The sequence below is a fragment of the Canis lupus genome, chromosome X (genome assembly GCF_011100685.1).
Source record: "Canis lupus familiaris isolate Mischka breed German Shepherd chromosome X, alternate assembly UU_Cfam_GSD_1.0, whole genome shotgun sequence".
NCBI classification, from domain to species: domain Eukaryota; kingdom Metazoa; phylum Chordata; class Mammalia; order Carnivora; family Canidae; genus Canis; species Canis lupus.
In genome coordinates this window covers 31641377-31658376 of record NC_049260.1, presented here as the reverse complement: position 1 = coordinate 31658376, position 17000 = coordinate 31641377, and the positions used below count along the sequence as shown (strand labels likewise).

At 39.5% G+C, this 17000-nt stretch overlaps 1 pseudogene; it reads right to left on the bottom strand.

Moving 5' to 3' along the window:
• Positions 1 to 15107: 15107 nt before the first annotated feature.
• On the bottom strand, positions 15108 to 16542 carry LOC100687806 (annotated as a pseudogene).
• Between the last annotated feature and the right edge of the window lie 458 nt (positions 16543 to 17000).

Below are 17000 nucleotides of genomic sequence, written 5' to 3'. Positions count from 1 at the left end.
CTTTGAGGAAAAAAAATCCCATGGGTGCTTTTTTCAAAGTTATGCCTTTATCATTAGGATAAATATAGCACTTCTTGGTGGCCAAGCAGTCCCAGACAAAATTCTACAAGAGAAAGAGTATATATGCTGGAGCCCATGACCTCTTTTTCTTTGACAATTCATGATCCTCTCAATCAAGTACTGTCTTTCTTTCCTACTTTATCCTTATTTGGACTCAGTGTCAGGAGGTATCTTGATTCCAGTTACTTATAAATTAGCTGCACTAGCTCTCCTAAGAGTGTTTGAGATCTCCTAATTATGTACTGGAAAGTTTTGTATCTTGTTAATGATATTTTGAACACAAGTAAGTAGGTGAGTAATGACTGTAGAAGTGGGGAATCTCCTATTTAGGATTAATTCACAATTGCCTGTTTATTAGCCATCTCTTGAATTTCCCACAGCCATTTCTCCATAGAATTTATTTTTCACGGACCTTAAGTGAAAACATTCTGTCTGTAATTTTGGTTCAAATAATCACTTTATCTGACTACATGGCAAGATACATTGGTTCAATGTATATTCACTGAACCAATGGAAATAAAAAGTGTGGTGAGGATAATAATTTCTTTAAAACTTGCAACCTGATTCTTTATGGTCTTTTAAAACTAATTTTATTCGAGGGGCCAAATGTTGCTTTCCTGAGCAATGAAAAGTTTAATGTGAAGTCATCCTGGCTCTTTAAAGGAGAAGACTAAATGGGGTCAGTAGGTCTTCAGGGAAAGCCTGTAGGAAAACCCAGTAACACATGCCTATTCCACACCATTTTATTGAAAAGAGAGAGCTGCATTGACCCCATTTCTACTCCATGAAGCTTGATGCTAACTTAATCTCTACTCAATTTAAGGTAAAACTTAGAGGCAGAGGTAAAAGGTACTGGTAGAGAAGATTTGTTCTCTTCCTTGCAATTGTGTAGCATGTATGGTTACTACTTAATATTTTTTTCTGACACATTAGAGTATGAGAGCACATTACTCTTTTTAAATAATGCTGGTTACAGTTGTATTAGTAAATGAAGGTACTTCCTTCATAGTTAATATAAAGATAAACATTTAAAAATGAATAATGAATAATGGTGTCAGAAGTTTGTCCAGGATTTATACCTTCTGAAAAAAAAAAAACCCCACAAATCATATTTGATTTTTTTAATTTTTTAATTTTTTAAGGATTTTATTTATTTATTCATGAGAGACAATGAGAGAGAGACAGAGACACAGGCAGAGGGAGAAGCAGGCTCCATGCAAGGAGCCCGATGTGGGACTCGATCCGGATCCCGGGATCATGCCCTGAGTTGAAGGCAGACGGTTAACCGCTGAGCCACCCAGGTGTCCCTATTTGATTTTTTTTAAAGGATTTTTATATTTCTGTAAAAATGGCACTGGAAATTTTGGTAGGGATTGCGTCAAAACTGTAGGTCGCTTTAGGTAGTATGATAATTTTAACAATATTAATTCTTCCGATCCAAGAACACAAGATATCTTTCCCATTTATTGTCTCCTTTAGTTTCTTTTTTTAAAAGATTTTATTTATTTATTCATGAGAAAGAGAGAGAGAGAGGCAGAGACACAGGTAGAGGGAGAAACAGGCTCCATGCAGGGACCCCGATCCTGGGTCTCCAGGATCACTCTCTGAGCCAAAGGCAGACACTCAACCGCTGAGCCACCCAGGCATCCTTCCTTTAGTTTCTTTTATCAGTGTCTTATCTTTCAGTTTACAGGTCTTTCATCAGCTTAGTTAAATTTATTCTTAAGCATTTTACTGTATTTAATGCTACTGTCATTGAGATTGCTTTCGTAATTTCTCTTGCAGATAGTTTGTTGTTAGTATATAGAATTCTGGTGGGTTTTTACATGTTGATTTTGTATTCTACAGGTTTACTACATTTCTTTATCAGTTCTAACAGTGTTTGGGTGGAACCTTGAGAGTTTTTTATAAATAAGATCCTATCATCTGCAAACAGAGACAATTTTACTTCTTTATTTCCAATTTGAAAGCCTTTTCATTCTTTTTCTTGCCAAATATCTTTGGTTAGGACTCCCAGTTACTATGTTGAATGAAATAGAGAGAATGGTCATCCTTTTCTTGTTTATTTTAGAGAAAAAGATTCAATCTTTTCATTTGAGGAATAAGGTTATCCGTGGACTTGTCCTATATGGCCTTTATTTTGTTTGGGTACATTCCTGCTCTCCTTGATTTGTTGAGAGTTTTTATCATGAAAACATGTTGTATTTTGTCAAATGCTTTCTTGAATGTATTGCGATGATGATTTTTATCCTGCATTCTGTTAATGTGGTGTTTCACATTTAACTTGCATTTGTTGAACCATTCTTGTATCTTAGGGGTAAATGCCACTTGATCATGGTCTATGATTCTTTAAACATGCTGTTGAATTAGGTTTGCTAGTATATGTTGTTATAGATTTTTGCATTTATGTTCATCAGGGATATTGGCCTTTAATTTTCTTCTCTCATATTATCCTTTCCTGACTTTGGTTTCAGGGTAATGCTGGCCTTGTAAAATGAGGTTGGAAGTATTTCTCCTCTTCAAATTTTTGGAAAAGTTTGAGAAGGACTGTTGTTAATTCTTCTTTAAATATTTGGTAGAATTCACCAGTGAAGTCATCTGGTCCTGAACTCTTTTTTTCTTGGAAAATTTTTGATTACTGATAATTGAATCAGATTATTATTAGTTATAAAACTATTCAGATTTTCTATTTTCATGATTCACTCTTATTAGGTTGCATGTTTCAAGGAATTTATCTATTTCTTCTAGTTTATATAATTTGTTGGTGTATAATTGTTCATAGTAGTCTATGATTTGTATTTCTGCAGTATCAGTTGTTATGTCTATTCTCATTTCTAATTTTGAGTCTTGTCTTTTTTTAGTTTATCTCACTAAAGGCTCATTGATTATGTTCATCTTTAAAAAACAGCTCTTAGTTATATTGATCCTTTCTATTGTTTTTTATGGTTTCTATTTCACTTATTTCTGTTTTGATCTGTATTTCTGTCTTTCTGCTAACTTTGGGCTTTTTCTTTTGTTCTTAGTTCTTTCAGGTATTGATTTACATTGTTGAGATCTTTATCAATAGCCATTTGTTACTATAAGCATCCCTCTAGAACTGCTTTTGCAACATCCCTTCAGGTTTGTTGTGTTTTCATTTTTGTCTCAAAAATTTTTTGATATCTTTTAAAAAAAAAATTTGGCTCCACACCCAGCATGGAGCTTGATGCTATGCTTGAACTCATAACCCTGAGATCAAGACCTGAGCTAAGATCAAGAGTTGGACCCTTAAAAAAAAAAAAATAAATAAATAAAGAGTTGGACCCTTAACCAGCTGAGCCATCCAGGTGTCCCTTGATATCTCCTTTGATTTCTCCTTTGATCCATTAGTCGTTCAGGAGTGTTTTTCCACATATTTGTGAATTTTCCTGTTTTTCTCGTTATTGAATTTAGTTCCACTAAATAACATTGTCAGAAAAGGTGGTTGGTGAGATGTCAATCTTCTTACATTTGTTAACACTTGTTTAAAAAAAAAACCTGCTCCGGATCCCTGGGTGGCGCAGCGGTTTGGTGCCTGCCTTTGGCCCAGGGCGCGATCCTGGAGACCTGGGATCGAGTCCCACGTCGGGCTCCCGGTGCATGGAGCCTGCTTCTCCCTCTGCCTGTGTCTCTGCCTCTCTCTCTCTCTCACTGTGACTATCATAAATAAATAAAAATTAAAAAAAAAAAAAAACCTGCTCCGTGTTAAATGACTCTTTTTCCTTAATTTGATCAAAATAGTGTTCAGAGGCCTGTGAGATAAAGTGGGCAGCACCCATGAATTTGTCTGTTTGCTGCCCCAAAAGAAGGATCCTACTATTTATACTTTTTGCAACTTTTGTGCTAATAATATAACATTTGCTTTTCAAACAGTCCATTGCTCACTAAAAATAGTACTCAGCTATGGAAAAATCTGACTTTCCCAGAAAACAACATTTCAACTCGTCTTTTTAAGAGTTTGGGAATTAAATTATTTTAAAAGAAAGAAATTCTAGAAAGAAGGTTAAATAAGACATTAAATCGATTTATTCTCACTTTTCATGTAGCCCAGTATGAATCTTCATCCTTCTAAACTGCAGAATTGGGCACCCCAGGTGGCTCAGCTGTTTAGCGCCCCCTTTAGCCCAGGGCCTGATCCTGGAAACCCGGGATCAAGTCCCACATCAGGCTCCCTGCATGGAGCCTGCTTCTCCCTCTGCCTATGTCTCTGCCTCTCTCTCTCTCTCTCTCTCTCTCTCTCTCTCTCTCTGTGTGTGTGTGTCTCTCATGAATAAATAAATAAAATCTAAAAAAAAGAAAAACAAATATTCCAACTTTATAAAAATAAAAATAGAAATAAAAAAAATAAACTGCAGAATTACTTCAACAAGTGCCCTAGACCAGGGCTTTCCAAACTGCGATGTGCATAGAAATCCCCTGGCTATCTTAGTAACATGCAGATTCTGATTCAGTGATTCTGTTGTGGGGCCCAATATTTTGCACTCCTAACAAGTTCCCAGGTGATGTACCACACTGAGTAGTGAGGAGTTAAATACACTGAATGTTGTGCCCAAGATCGCGAATCCGAGAAACCACCAAGGAGCCGACACCGATGCAAACACACGAGGGTTTATTTACAAGCTGGAGCTTGGGTCCAAGTATACCCGACACAGCGGAGCAGAGACTTGGACCCCGAGGTGGGGGTCAGCTTAGTTTTTTATAGGCTGGTCTAGGGGACCTCCAGAAGGGGGGGAGGAATTTCAAGTTCTGTTTACATTCTGATATGGGGCCTTCAAGGGCATTGAGCTCTGTTCTCATTCTAATAGGGGCTTCCTGCCCTTGGCTTGGGCTCTGTTCTTATTCTAATATGGGGCTTTCTAGGGCGTTAAGCTGTAAGCTGTTTTCTTCCTGTAACTGAAGTAAGGTAAAGTTCAGCTCTCATTCACAGGGGCCTGGGATGGCTGTACTGGTGCTTACGCTGAACTTAAAGTGGAATGGCCTTAATTTTCTCTGCCTCCACACTGAAGGGCAAATTTATTCTGCCAAAAGCCTTGGTAAGAACAAATTACTTTAATCTTTATTGCTTTTCGCCTGTTTTAGCTTGGCATGAGTACAAGTGACTAACTTTGGGATAAAATTGTGGGGTTCAACCATAGTTTTAGGTTCTCTGAGAAAGAACCAGGTTTATTCATTTTTTTTGGTGAGTTTTGCACAAAAGTTGGGCTATCTCTTCCTACAGCCTGAATTGCCACCATTTAGCTTTTTGCATTTTGCTTACTTTGAATTGATCAATACCAATGTACTCCCTTCCCTGCCTCCTCCATTTCTTGCTCTCAGACCTGTAAAGAACTCAAATACTTGCATTCGGCATGGCAGCCACACATTCTTTTGAAAATCTTATAGAGCACATGCAAAAGGAGAAACAAATTGTGAAATGTATTTGAAGCCTACTGTTTGCCTTCTTGTCTCTGCCTTTTTTTAAATCTTTTAAGGATTGTATTTATTTTTTAATTTATTTTAGAAAGAGAGCATGCATACACTTTCTATGGGAGCAGTGGTACAGAAGGAATCTCAAGCAGACTCCATGCTAAGCATGGAGCCAAATGTGGGGCTCGATCTAATGACCCTGAGGTTATGACTGGGGCTGAAATCATTAGTCGGTTGCTTAAACGAGTGAGCCACCCAGATACCTTCTCATCCCTGTTTAGTTTCTTTGAATACTTGCTCAGGGCAACCCCGGCTTTTCTGATTGCTGTAGTCCAAAAGATACTCCACTGGAGAAGTTGGCAACCGTCTCTACAAATGGTCCTTCACTCTGACCAGGGTCTTTCTAAGGCTCATTGCAGTTTGCAATACCCTGCAATGGTGAGTATGACAGTATTTTGATTAGTTGTAGCAAAGAAGATATAAAAATGATGGAGTAGTTTGTACATCAGGAAAACTTGCTAAGACTTTCCCCCCCTTACTATAAGAAGAGAAGCCATTTTAATAAAACTGAGTTGATTGGCCCTATAAAGCTTTCTCATTAGAGGCTAATGTAATAGCTAACTGATTCTGTTCCATCCAATATAGTGTCTCCTTAAGAGACCAGCAGCACATGTGATTTGAGAAAGAGAGGAGGAGGAAGAAGAAGGAGTACTGTTTACAAAGGTTCCTACTAGAAAGGCCTTAATTAATTAAGCAATAATATCTGACAGACCTCATCTGTATACTTTGCAGGGAATGCCGTGAGGAATGGTGCTTTGAGGTAACATAATCTGCAGGATATACACTGCCCACAGCACTAGTTTATTATTAGGAAATGGCATTCTTAATAAAATTAAAGTAAAATGCCAGGGCTTTTTCATTTCCTGGGCATTATTAGCATGAGCCTGACAATTACTGATAGCTAGTCAGAACCTTGTTTGTTTTCTTTGCTCTTTGGGCATTTCTTAATTATGAATAATAATTCCATTAATCATGCATTTGAAACAAGTAAATTATCCAGCAGAACATCCTAATCAGTTGCATCAAAGAGCCTTCAGGAAGCCCCCATATGGCTTTGTTTTAGCTTCCCCATTTGCAGCTCCCCCACCTACCTCCAGGAAGTCCGGACTCAATGTGTATCTCCTAGCTGGGAAAAGCATCCTTCAGGCACACCTTTGCAAATGAAGCCATATCCTGTGACACAACTGATTTTGAATTACCTATTTAGGTTTAAATAGGTATGAATAGGTATGAATCTTGCCAGATTCATCCTGTGGATGGCCACCAGGAGATGCTATGGACTGATGGTCACCACTGAGTCCCTTCTCCAAAGCTCACCAAGGACAGGTCCTCCTTTAGTAGCTAGTAGGTATTCTTGACATTCATGTTTCATCCAAACTACCAGCTGGCCTTCACTATTGTATGTACAAGTCCTGATCCTGGAAGTAAGCCTCCCATAATCAAAAGTTTCCTCAGTCCATGGACAAAATGAAAGTTGTTAGTAATTTGCTCAGAGAAGCCTCTCAGCCCTCCCAACTTTACTTTTATACAGACTTTCTCCTTTTCTCTCTTCTTCTTGCCTGCTTTTTTTTCTTTCTAAATGTGTGTTGACATGTGACTGCTTGGATCCCTCAGTCTGTAACATATTTTGATCCCAGACATCACTGTGGTGTGCTGGAAAGATTACCTTTCTGGAGATGTCCTTTGCAGGTCCCAGAAAATGGTAGTTCAATTTTTAAAAATATTGTATTTTTTCTTCTGAGTATTTCTTTTATAATGTCTTACTATTGGGGATTATGTTCCTTTCATAAAGAAGAAAACAGACAAAATGAATGGATTGCAAATCAGAACCAGTAATAGCAAGCAACACAAAGGCTATTTGCACTGATCTTTACTGTGATCTTCCTGGGCAGTAGATGCCCTGCCAGGTTCTGTATTTTTGTGTGTGGGGATAAAAAGGAATGAAGAGATATAAAATATGAATAAAAGATATTCTTTTTTGTCTTGGAATCCACACTTTATTTGATCAAATGAAAGGAGAGCTGTGACACAGAAATGAGTCAAGTCATACAATGACTTCAGTTCCATGTTTACTAAATTGACTCTTCTTTATAGCTAAACATGTTGGGTAGCCAAACATTTTTTGGCTGTATGGAAGTGGTTGATAAGCATCTAATGAGGCATTACAAAACATTTATTGCACTTCTAAAACAAATAGAAAAGCTGGGGATACAGAAATTTAATGTGGGAAGGAGTTAAGATCACAGGAGTAGTAGGGGGACCCTAAGCTAGTCTAGTACACAGATAGTTATCAAATCATTTGGAACATCCAGGAAATCAATTAGATGTCTGAGAGAACAAAAACTGCAAGTCTATAAGTAGAAAAGCAACCACCTTTTGCAAGGTAGGAGGTGTGGAGAGTTTAAGTGGGGGAGATATAGCTGTGGATATGGCAGTGGGAAGGAGCCCACTTACAGAGGCAACCACAAAGTATTAGAAGCAGTGGAGCACAAAATCTAAACTTTTAGAAGTCCACTGCAGTGGAGAAGTGCCTGGCTTAATGCTGCTCAGGGGCAAAGAGAGACAAATTCTCAGGAGTCACAATGTGGTCTGAGGATCCCCTGCGTGACAAGAAGAGCTGGTGGTGCCAACGTGCTTCACTGTTTCCAGGCATAGGAACAGGGAATCCAGCTGAGAGCAGCAGGTCCAGGTGCCAGCTCTCTCTGTATTTTCACCATAAACTATGAATTGCTGTGCGCTTGTGCAACTGCTTTCCTGGGACTGGCTGGTAAATGGCAAAAAGCACAGTGAGACCCTCCTGGAGGAAAAGGAAGGGTTTGCACCATGGGAATCCCTAAAAGTTGGATTTTTGAAACTCAGTCATGCACTTGAGATAAAAATGGTTGGACACAGGAGGGATAAATGCAGGGTTCAGACAGAAACCAGGAACACAAGTGGGGTAATTGCTCCTTGGTGAGAGCTCACTGAGGGGTGGGACCATCAACTTTCAACTCAGGGGCTAGAGAGGAGGTGTTACCATATTCATCCTGGCCAACAGCACTGAAAGCCTGCAGGTAGCAAAACAGCACCACCTAATGGAGGCCAGAGCTGCTTACACCAAGCAGCTCTTACACCAAGCAGCTTACCCACCCACCCCCCAGCCCCCCGCCCCCCGCCAGGCACATTTTCACTGAAACAAGTCAGCCTGAGAATCAGCATAGCAGGCCCTTTCCCCAGAAGACCACCAGAAACAACTTGCTGGCACAGTCTACTGATCATAGAATGCTGCAAAGCTTCAGATCTAAGGGAACTAGGATCTAGCTTCCTGTTCATTTTTATTTTTATTATTATTTTTTCACTTATTTTCTTTTTTAAGTTCCTTTTTTAACTTAAAAATTTTATTTATATACATATATTTTTTATTTATTTTCAGTTTTTTTTTCTTTCTTTCTTTTTAAATTTTTATTTGGGATCTAGATTTTTTAACAATCAGACCAAAACACACCCAGGATCTAGTTGTTGTTGTTTTTTCCTGGAGTTTTTTTCTTTGTTTTGTTTTGTTTTCTTTTTGTTTGTTTTTGTTTTCTGGACAAAATGACAAGATGGAGAAATTCTGTCTAAAAGAATGAACAGGAAGTAGAACTCACAGCCAAGGAGTCAATCAATATAGATATAAGTAAGATGTTTGAAATAGAATTTAAAACACTGATTATAAAAAAACAAACAAACACACTGATTATAAGAATACTAGCTGGTCTTGAAAAAAGCATGAAAGACACTAGAGAATCCCTTTCTGCAGAGATAAAAGAACTAAAATCTAGTGGGGCTGAAATTAAAAATGCTATAACTGAGATGCAATCCCAAATGGAGGCTTTATAAATGAGGATGGATGAAGCAGAGTAGCAAATCAGTGATACTGAAGATAAAATTAGGGAAAGTAATGAAGCTGAAATGTATAGAAAAGTAATTAACCACAAAAGTAGATTTAGGAAAATCAGCAACTTATTAAAATGTAATAACATTCATATCATAGATGTTTCAGAAGATGAAGAGGCAGAAAAAGGAGCAGAAGGTTTATTTGAACAAATTATAGTTGAAAATTTCCCTAATCTGGGGAAGGACACAGACATCAAAATCCAACAAACAACAAACAACAACAAAATCCAACAAACACAGAGAACTCCCACTAAATTCAACAGAAGCTGACCATCACCAAAACATATTATAGTCAAATTTACAAAATATACAAATAGGGAAAGAATCCTAAAAGCAGAAAGGGAAGAGTCCTTAACCTATAAGGGAAGACAGATCAGGTTTGCAGCAGATCTTTCCACAGAAACAGAGCAGGCCAGATGACAGTGGCAGAAAATATTCAATGTGCCGAATGGGAAAAACATGCAGTCAAGAATTCTTTATCCAACAAGCCTGTCTTTTGGAATAGGAGAAATAAAGAGTTTCCCAGAAAAAAGAAAAACAAAAGGAGTTTGTGACCACTAAATCAGCCATGTAAGAATTTTTATGGGGGACTCTGTGAGTGGAGAAAAAAAAGATTAAAAGCAACAAAGGCTAAAGAGACCAGAGAACATCACCAGAAATACCAACTCTACAGGGTACACAATGGCACTAAATTCATATCTTTCTATTGCACTGAATGTAAGTGGACTAAATGCTCTAATCAAAAGACATAGGGTATCAGAATGGATTAAAAAAATAAGATCCATCTGTATGCTGCTTACAAGAGACTCATTCTAGACCTAAAGACATGTGCAGATGAAAGTGAGGGGATAGAGAACCATCTATCATGCTAATGGATGTCAAAATAAAGCCAGAATAGCCATACTTATCTCAGACAAGCTAGATTTAATTTTATTTTTAAATTTATTTTTATTTTTAAAAAGATTTTATTTATTTAGTTATTTACTTGAAAGAGAGAGATAGTGCACAAGCATGAGTTGGGGGAGAAATAGAGAAAGAGGGATAAGCAGACTCCATGCTGAGCATGGAGTCCAACTTGAAGCTCAGTCCCATGACTTTGAGATCGTGAGCTGGGCCAAAATCAACAGTCATTTGCTCAATCAACATTGGGATCCCTGCAAGGAGCCTGCTTCTCCCTCTGCCTGTGTCTCTGCCTCTCTCTGTGTCTCTCATGAATAAATAGATAAAATCTTTTTTTTTTTAATAGATAAAATCTTAAAAAAACAAACAAACATGATGATTTCACACCCATCAGAATGGCTAAAATTAACACACAAGAGACAACATGTGTTGGTGAGGATGCAGAGAAAGGGCAAGCCTCTTGCACTATTGGTGGGGATAAAAACTGATACAGCTACTGGGGCAAACAGTATGGAGGTTTCCTCAAAAAGTTAAAAACAAAAATACCCTATAACCCAACAACTTCATTACTAGGTATTTACCCAAAGGATACAGAAATACAGATTTGAAGGAGTACATGCATCTCAATGTTTATAGCAGAATTATCAACAATAGCCAAACTATGGAGAGGACCCCAATGTCCATCAACTGAGGAATGGATAAAGAAGATGTGGTCTAAGTATACAATGGAATATTACTCAGCCATCAAAAAATGAAATCTTGCCATTTGCAATGATGTGGATGGAGCTAGAATGTATTATGCTAAGTGTAATGAGTCAGTCAAAGAAAGACAAATACCATGAGATCCCACTCATATGTGGAATTTTATTTATTTTTTTTATTTATTTATTTTATTTATTTATGATAGTCACACAGAGAGAGAGAGAGAAGCAGAGACATAGGCAGAGGGAGAAGCAGGCTCCATGTACCGGGAGCCCGATATGGGATTCGATCCCAGGTCTCCAGGATCGCGCCCTGGGCCAAGGGCAGGCGCTAAACCGCTGCGCCACCCAGGGATCCCTATGTGGAATTTTAGAAAGAAAACAGATGAACATATGGGAAAGGAGAAAAGAAAAAAAGGAAAGAAGGGAACAAAAAATTTTAAAATTAAAAAAATTATTTACTTGTTTGACAGAGAGAGAGTACAAGTGGGGAAGTGGCAGAAGGAGAAGCAGAGGGAGAAGCAGGCAACCCACTTAGCAGGGAGCCCAATGCAGGGCTCCATCCCAGGACCCTGGGATCACGACCTGAGCTGAAAGCAGATGCTTAAATGACTGAGTCACCCAGGCGTCCCCATAAGAGATTCTTAACAGTAAAGGACAAACTGAGGGTTGATGAAGGGATGGGCGAGATGGGTATTAAAGAGAGCATTTGTTGTGATGAGCACTAGGTATTGTATGTAAGTGATGAATCACTGAATTCTACTCCAGAAACCAATATTGCACTGTATGTTCACTAACTAAAATTAAAAAACAAAACAAAACAAAATGAAATGTAATGTGCCATCAGGATGGGATATGTGCAGTATATATGTCCTCTCATGTGAGAGCTTGTTTAACTGTAAGACATGCATTTGGCTGACAGCCTCCAGCTGCCTCACCTTCAGGATCCACCTCAGGTGTTACAAACCAAATAGTTATGTCTTAAAATTTATCTGTTGAAATCCTAACCTTCAATGTGATGGTATTAGGATGTGGGGCCTTTGAAAATTAATTAGGTCATGAGGGAGGAGCCCTTATGAATGGAATTAGTACCCTGATAAGAAGGGACATAAGGGATTACTTTCTCTCTCTCTGCTCTCCACCATATGAGAATAGAGTAAGAATAAGATCACCATTTTCAAATGAGGAAGAGGGCCCTCCCCACACACCACATCTGTCAGCATCTTGATCTTGAACTTCCCAGCCTCTGGAACTATAACCTGAGAAATAAGTGTTACTTATTTATTTATTATTTATTTATTTTTTTCATGAGAGAGGCAGAGACATAGGCAGAGAGAGAAGCAGGCTCCATGCAGGGAGCCCGACGTGGGACTCGATCTGGGGTCTCCAGGATCACATCCTGGGCTGAAGGTGGCACTAAACCACTGAGCTACCCAAGCTGCCCAAGAAAAATATAATTTTAAATCAAGGCCAGAGATTGTAAAATGTCTGCAAAATTCTCTACTTGCCGCTAATAAATTTCCTTTCCCTGTGAAAAGAAATTTTGTTTCCTTGGACAAATCACTAAGCCAGTATAAAGGTCTTGTGGGGGGGAGTCTCAAATGGCAATTGTGTTAACAAGAAGGAAAGAAGGAGGTTTTGTAGACACTGTTCTAAGTACAGGGACTGCAATGTCTCTAGAGAACAATAAAGTCTACCAAAAGTTTGTATGCGTTTATTATTAGTATGTGACAAATAAAATTTTAAAATATCAGTGTCAAAATAGTTTTCTCTGTCAGGGTGGAATTGCTCCCATACCTTCCACTTGCCACTTTGGTCCACCACTGTGAAGTGACTAAATTATAAATGTGAACTAGTCTAACTACTTCTTACTATGAAATCTCAAATTTTCCCTTTTCCAGTTCTTTATAAAATTTGGTAAATCTTTTCTTTTGGGGGGCACCTGGGTGGCTCAGTGGTTGAGCATCTGCTTTTGGCTCAGGTCATGATCCCGGGGTCCCGGGACTGAGTCTTGCATCGGGCTCCCCACGGGGAGCCTGCTTCTCCCTCTATGTCTTTGCCTCTCTCTCTGTGTCTGTCATGAATAAATAAATAAAATCTTAAAAAAATCTTTTCTTTTGGGCTATTAAGATTTGTCCTATTTAGATTCAAATATCCCATTTATTATTTTAGAGATCTTACAGCTAACATTGAGTTTGTATGTCAAGGGAACTGGAGAGATACAGGTTGTAATCTGTTCCTCTTCTTATTTCTTTCGGTGTAGTACTGTGTGTGTGTGTGTGTGTGTGTGTGTCAGTGGGGTTGGGGATATTTCTTCTACACTGCTCTTACATATAGAGCTCCTGTAGGTTTGGGAATGGGGAAGAACATTAGGGGCACAGAAATGCTCACATATAACTGTTGCCCGTTGGAGCCTGATGTCTCACTTTGATTTCTAATTCTGCCTGGGGCTACTGCTATGTAGGTGGTTTGATAGGCATCAGCTTTACTCAGCAACACTCCAGAACCACGGACCCCTACAGAGTATTATCTGTATTGTCTCCCTCTGGCCCCCTGCCAGTACTCCATACTTCCAACACCCCTCTGATTTGAACATCCCAATGTTTAGCCAGCCAGTGGTTTGAGAAATGCTGGAGCTCCTCCTGGAGCTATCAGAACCACTGTTATCCCCTTCTCTAAGGACTATGGAAAACTGGGATGGAAGAAGATGCCTCTGATTCTTTTCAAGCCCCTCCTACACCATAATCTCTAAGGTCTTACTGGTCTAAACCACTTCAGTGGAATCCTCATCTTGAGAAACGTCTAGATGAGAAAACAGCATTGATCTTTCAATTCATGATGCCACGAATGTCTACAGAATGCCTGTCAAACTACTCCCAAAACTCTGATCACTCTTCCTTAGACAGTGGTACCAGAACATCCAGATGATAAAGTAGGAAAAAAGAACAGAGTCTCTCCTTCTTTAAGACTCAGCCACAATTTACGAGTGATTCTCTTAGAACAAACCCATCATTAGGACCACTTGCATTTAGAAGGAATATCTTGGAGAGGGGAAAGGAAGAATCTTTTTGTTTGGCCACTCTTCATGCTCCCCAAACTGTCAAGCATGAGGACTCTCCTTCCTCCCATCTCTACATCTTGGCCAATTATGAGGTGAGAAGGTGCATGACAGTAATAGAGCTGAGTCTATTGCCTCTAAATGCCTTTGTTTTTTTTTTAAAGATCTTATTTATTTATTCATGAGACACACACACACACAGAGAGAGAGAGAGAGAGAGAGAGAGAATGGCAGAAGCACAGGCAGAGGGAGAAGCAGGCTCCATGCAGGGAGCCTGATGTGGGATTTGATCCTGGGGCTCCAGGATCACACCCTGAGCCAAAGGCAGGCGTGCTAAACCGCTGAGCCACCCAGGGATCCCCTCTAAATACCTTTGAGTAGATGGTACTCATAGAGAAGCCCTCTTGAGATTAAATGGATTCATAGGGTCTTTTTCTTTCTTTCTTTTTAATTTTTATTATTTATTTATTTATTTTTAATTTTTTTTTTCTCATTAAACTTTTGTTTTAATGGGTCTCAAAATTCTGTGACAGATTTTTGGTCAAGTTGTTTCCATTAAAAAGTACTGATTTTAAAAACTAATAATTTAAAACTGCCACACAGACACACACACATAAAACAAATGGTCCACAAAACATTCTCCTTTCCTTCTGAAGGTTTTACGATGCATTGTTATCATTAACCAGTCTTTTACTATTAAACTTAAATGGCCAATTGACACAAACAGTTCTGAGACTGTTCTTCCACCACTGATTAAGACTGGGGCGGCAGGGATCCCTGGGTGGCGCAGTGGTTTGGCGCCTGCCTTTGGCCCAGGGCGCGATCCTGGAGACCCAGGATCGAATCCCACGTCAGGCTCCCGGTGTATGGAGCCTGCTTCTCCCTCTGCCTATGTCTCTGCCTCTCTCTCTCTCTCTCTGTATGACTATCATAAATAAAAAAAAGTTTAAAAAAAAAAAGACTGGGGCGGCAGGTATGGGGGATAATATTCAGTTAGCCTTCTGAGCTTTCTGGGGAGACTTGGTGACTTTGCCAGCTCCAGCTGCCTTCTTGTCCACTGCTTTGATGACACTCACAGCAACCGTCTGTCTCATGCCATGTACAGCAAAACAACGGCCCAGAGGAGGATAGTCAGAGAAGCTCTCAACACACCTAGGTTTGCCAGGAATCATATCAACAATGGCAGCATCCCCAGATTTCAAGAACTTGGGACCATCTTCCAGCTTTCTTCCAGAATGATGATCTCTCTTCTCCTTCAGGTCAGCAAACTTGCAAGCAATGTGAACTGTGTGACAATCCAGCACAGGTGCATATCCAGCACTGATTTGGCCTGGAAGGTTCAGGATAATCACCTGAGCCATGAAGCCAGCTGCTTCCATTGGTGGGTCATTTTTGCTGTCACCAGCCACGTTGCCACGACGAACATCTTTGACAGATCCGTTCTTGACATTGAAGCCCACATTGTCCCCAGGAAGAGCCTCACTCAAAGCTTCATGGTGCATTTCAACAGACTTTACTTCAGTTGTAACATTGACTGGAGCAAAGGTGACCACCATGCCAGGCTTGAGAACACCAGTCTCCACTCGACCCACTGGGACAGTACCAATACCACCAATTTTGTAGATGTCCTGGAGAGGCAGATGCAAGGGCATATCAGTTGGATGAGTTGGTGGCAGAATGCAAGCCAGAGCTTCAAGCAGTGTGGTCCCGCTGGCTTTCCCATCTTTACGGGTGACTTTCCATCCCTTGAACCAAGGCATGTTAGCACTTGGCTCCAGCATGTTGTCACCATTCTAACCAGAAATTGGCCCAAATGCTACTGTGTCGGGGTTGTAGCCAATTTTCTTAATGTAGGTGCTGACTTCCTTAACGATTCCCTCGAATCTCTTCTGGCTGTAGGGTGGTTCAGTGGAATCCATTTTGTTAACACCAACAATTAGTTGTTTTACACCCAGTGTGTAAGCCAGAAGGGCATGCTCATGGGTCTGCCCATTCTTGGAGATACCTGCTTCAAATTCACCAACACCAGCAGCAACAATCAGGACAGTCAGCCTGAGATGTGCCTGTAATCATGTTTTTGATAAAGTCTCTGTGTCCTGCGGCATCAGTGATGGTCACATAATACTTGCTGGTCTCGAATTTCCACAGGGAGGTATCAATGGTGATCCCACGTTCACGTTCAGCTTTCAGTTTATCCAAGACCCAGGCATACCTGAAGGAGCCTTTTCCCATCTCAGCAGCCTCCTTCTCAAATTTTCCGATAGTTCTTTTGTCGATCCCATCACATTTGTAGATCAGATGGCCAGTAGTGGTAGACTTGCCCGAATCTACATGTCCAATGACGACGATGTTGATGTGAGTCTTTTCCTTTCCCATTTTGGTTTAGGTTTAGCGGCGGTTTTCACGACAGCTGTGTTCTAGCTGTAAACCCATTGCAAAAAAGCTCTTTCTTTCTTTTTTAACCAACAGTTTTTCTTCATAGTCAAGTTTGGACTTAATAGGGGAAATCCCATTCAACATCCCAGTACTTCAGGTTCTTACCTATAAAATGAGAGATTAGACAAAATAATCCCTAAAACTTTTTTTCAGTTCTAACAGTGCATGTGTCCAATATTTCTTACCAAAATCAGGATTAGAATTCTCCATCTCCACTGAAGCTTACTTACTCATCACACATTTATCAAATTTTAACAACTGGTCTATAGCACATCACTGCATAATTTGTTTACATATGTCTCTTCCTATTATGCCAGAAGTTCCTCAATGGCAGCAGAACTATGTTTTATTCTTATGTCCCTATCACAAAATGGACTCAAAAAATAAATTCTTTTTGGAGGAATGTGTTCTTTATGCAAATTACAAATAACTATCAGATGTAGTTT